The 4,294-nt window shown below is 32.2% G+C and overlaps 1 protein-coding gene across 1 annotated transcript in view; it reads right to left on the bottom strand.

Annotated features, from left to right (window-relative positions):
• LOC107712820 (phospholipid phosphatase-related protein type 4-like) overlaps nucleotides 1–4,294 on the bottom strand; it is a 19,746-nt gene that overhangs the window by 11,207 nt on the left and 4,245 nt on the right. The window lies entirely within an intron of this gene.

Here is a 4,294-nt window from a genome sequence, read left to right as displayed (position 1 = left end):
ATATATATTACTATATTAAGTATTTAATATACATAAATAATTGAATTACTATATTTATATATAGTTATATATAATTATTTTATTATTTGTGTGTGTGTGTGTGTGTGTGTATTAAATTATTATTACCAAATTCAATAATTAAATATAAGAACACATTATACTGTATATAACTTCTGTTTATGGGTGTACTTATTCATTCATTTATTATTTTTCACTTGAACATAACATATTGTAATTATGACGTTTGAGCTCAGTGTGCCACAAGTGAAATGTCTGGTTTCATGAGACTATAGCTTTGCACTGACTGCTCTTTTGTTTTGTTTTTTTTGCTCCATATAGAACATACAGACTCAACAGCCAGCAATCTTCTCTTCTATATTGCATAGATCGCCAGGTGAGGAGTTTAAATCCCAGTGGGATCATGGGATTGAAATCAGCTGTGCTCCACACTCCGGCCTGGTGGGGGAGGTGCTAAGGATACGATCTAAACATTGGCAAGACCATGTGCCACACTGTGACCTGAATCAGATCCCAGGAAGCCCGCAGATTCCACCATCCCTTCCCATCTGACCAGCTCGGGGCGCTCAGACGCTCATATTGTGTCATGACACCTGGAGGAACCACAAGACGTCTCAGTGCCTGCAGTCACTTCCTGCCTGATGCTAAATCTGGCCCATGTAGGTAAACAGATTGTAGCCCAAAAATGGGCTAAAGAAAGGACAGTGGATCATTTTTAATGACTATCACTACCTGACAGCCAAAATGTGTTTTTAGACACACATTACTGTGGATTTTTATGCTGCTGAACTTGTTAGGATAAGATGCAAATGTGGTCAGAGCTCTCTATGCCTGCAACTCAAACTAAATTATTTAATTACCTAAAATAGCTAGCATGGTGGTCACATGCTGCAGAGAAAAGTACATTGGGTGTCTTTGTAATGCTAGTCATTTTAGTCGTTCAGTCAATGCTTTCTGTTTCTCTTTCCTCTAGGAATGAAAAAACACATTGTTTGCAAGTTTTTGTCCTGTAAAAAAAAAAGATTCCATTAATTTCCCGTCTCCTCTGTACTTTTAGAAGAGAACATCACAAAATGCTCAGATTTGCAAAAGAATGTCAGAGATTTCACTATGAACTCAAACATTTTTGTCATGAATTTCTCCCAAGGCCAGATCATCGATCCATACTAATTTCATAGATCTATACTCAGTGTTTCTGCAAGTTTTATGAAAGTAAATTTAAGACTTAAATTAAATGTAAAATTAAAGACCATTTTAAGACCAATTAAAGAAAATTGAAGGAATAAATTAAAGGGAACACAATATGTCAGGTTCTCCAAATGTAAATGTCTAAGGAGAACACGAGTTGTATTAAAAGTACTTCAAAGTTTGTAAATTTCGTTTTTTCTTTTTTTTTCTCAATTTCTTTTTAATTTTATTTAAAAAAAAGCTTAACTAGAATATAGAAATAATGTTTAAGTGATGTTCTGAGTATATTTTTGTCTTGTTTACCAGTGAAATGTCAAAAGTCTTAAATCAATATTAAATATAAAGTTAAAATATAAACAGATATTTGTTTTAAGCACAAACTCAATTTTGTTCAATTTCTAAAAAAAAAAAAGATAGCATATCTTAATTTTGAATCTCAAGTAAATGCATTTTGATTTAAGGATGTTTAGATATTTGTACTGCCATGACCTTATGACCTTACGAATTTAAGACTTTTTACTCCAATGTAAGTCCTTTTAAGGCCTTAAATTGTGAAAGGGCAAATTCAAAGTTTTTAAGACATGCATAAACTTTGCATAAAAATTCTAAAGTAAGTTGATACTAATGAAACATAAACCTCCTACGTGATTTAAGAGCAATAAGACCAATACAGGTTCCCTCTGGGTATATTTAGATAAAGATTTTATTTATTGCTTTGATTGCATTTGATTCATATTAATATGATGCATCCAATCTAATATAAATTTTTTTTTTTTGCCTTAAGATAAAATTTGAGTGCTCAACTTATGAAAATTAAAAAATAATAAAATTACATGCAATGACAAGCTTGATAAATGTTTATGACCTTAATATAAAAATGCCTGCGGTATGTTTAGAAAATTTGCCTAGTGTAAAGATGATCTCAGTCTGTTTATTTCTTCTTCAGAGTGGAGTAACTATCATCTACAAATACTGTAGGTTCAGAGGATCAGTGAGACGAGAACCACAACCAACTCATTACTGCGAAGAACCCATTAGCGTTTGCGAAACCATTTAACCATCCTGTCATTTCTGAGACAACAGCGTAATCTGCCCTAAGAACTCAACATGAATTTGAGTGTGAAATAATATGACTTTCCGTACGAGTGAACAACCAAACTATCATAAATCCATAGTAAAGCCTGCTGCGAAACTGCACTCATCTGCTCCAGGACTGGCAGTTAACCTTGCTAGGTAGAAGAAGAGAAAAGCAAATTCATTGTGTCATTAGGGCATCCTCAGAGGGCTGGCAGCGTTGTGATGCACCCAAGGTGTCATAAAGTTGAGGAGAGAAAGATGCTATCTGACAGCTCACTGCTCATGGAGTAGTGTGAGGAAAAACTGTGTATTTGAGCTATTCATGCACAAACTTTCTTTTCTGTAGAGTTTCAGATGAGGCCATTTGGTGTGTGTCAGCTGGGATAATAGACCACAGGCTAACTCTATAAATTTACTCAAGTAGGACATGCTCCTGCATTCACATAGTTGGCCCTGGATCAACATTCCTGTCATTGCGTTTTTTAGTTTTTTGATGAGTTTAGCAGCAAGTAAAATGCATATTTATGAGCATAACAGTATATTCCACTTTTAGCTTTGATGTCTGTCAGTGAAATGATCAGAAAGTCTAAACACATTTTCTGCAAATTTCTTTTATGTTTTCAGTACTCCAATTCTCAGAGACTGTTTTGTTATAAAATATTTAGATTAATGTTTACACACACTATTGTTCAAAAGTTTGGGCTCAATAAGATTTTTTTTAAGTTTTTCAAAAAAGTATCTTATGCTTACCAAGGCTGCATTTATTTGATCAAAAATACAGTAAAAACAGTAATATTGTGAAGTATTATTATAAATTAAAATAACTTTTCAAAAAATTCATTTTTCAGTGATGGCAAAGCTGAATTTTCAACATTACTCCAGCCTTCAGTGATCCTTCAGATATTAGTCTAATATGCTGATTTGTTGCTCAAGAAATATTTATTTATTATTATTGTTAAAAACAATGTTGAAAAAAAAAAAACTGCTGCCTAATATTATTGGGGAAACTATGATAATTTTTTTCAGGATTCTTTAATGAATTCAAAAGACAGGCATTTATTTGAAATCGAAATATTTTGTAAAAATATAAATGTATTTACTGTAACTTTTGATAAATTTTATGCACCTTTGCTGAATAAATGTATTAATTTCCTAAACGACTCCAACATTTTAAATGGTAATATATATTTAGTATATATAAAAATGTATAAGGTAGTATATTATTTAGGTATTATAATTATGTATGTAATTATGTAATCGTATAAATGTTATATATATATATATATATATATATATATATATATTATGAAGACATTAAGACTTTTTAAGGACCCGCGGACACCCTGATTATATGTTTAGACTAGGGCTGTCAATCGATTAAAATGTTTAATCTGATTAATCACATCCTTTTTCTGTGATTAATCGCGATTAATCACACACTTCATGAAATTAAGCATAGACCATTTATCTTGTTTCAAATGTTTATTTTGTAATCATTTGCTATATCTAGCAAAGTAAACCAAAATATTAAAGGGTGATTCTCAAAAATCTATATTTTCTGCTAGCTTTTTTCAAGATAAATTTAGATGTCTTTCCAAAAAAGGACACTTAGAAACTCCAAAAGGACACCAAAGAACCAAATGATATAAGGAGCCCATATAAGCACATATGAAAGAAAAAAAAAATCTGAATTTTATAGTATGTGTACAGTGCAACAGCAAAAATTGTTTTTTACATTTTAGAGAAGCCAAGTTGCGATACCGAACAGGACCACATGGAGATGCCAAAAAAAAACTAAACCAACCGCCTGCTGACTGCATATATCTACTACAGTACACGGATCCATTCAGTATAACTAAACACAGCAACATAAACATGACAAATCAAAACATTATCGTGAATGTGTGTGGAAACAACGTGAATGTACGGAAATGTCTGTGCCTGTGCATAAATACAATGTGCAATCAGTGCGTCAAGAGCACTCATACACGCATTTATTATAACGGACTCA

Source organism: Sinocyclocheilus rhinocerous, unplaced genomic scaffold (assembly GCF_001515625.1).
Source record: "Sinocyclocheilus rhinocerous isolate Xijiao unplaced genomic scaffold, SAMN03320098_v1.1 scaffold1740, whole genome shotgun sequence".
Taxonomy (NCBI): domain Eukaryota; kingdom Metazoa; phylum Chordata; class Actinopteri; order Cypriniformes; family Cyprinidae; genus Sinocyclocheilus; species Sinocyclocheilus rhinocerous.
Note: the sequence above shows the minus strand (reverse complement) of the source record. Positions and strands in the feature narration are given on the sequence as shown.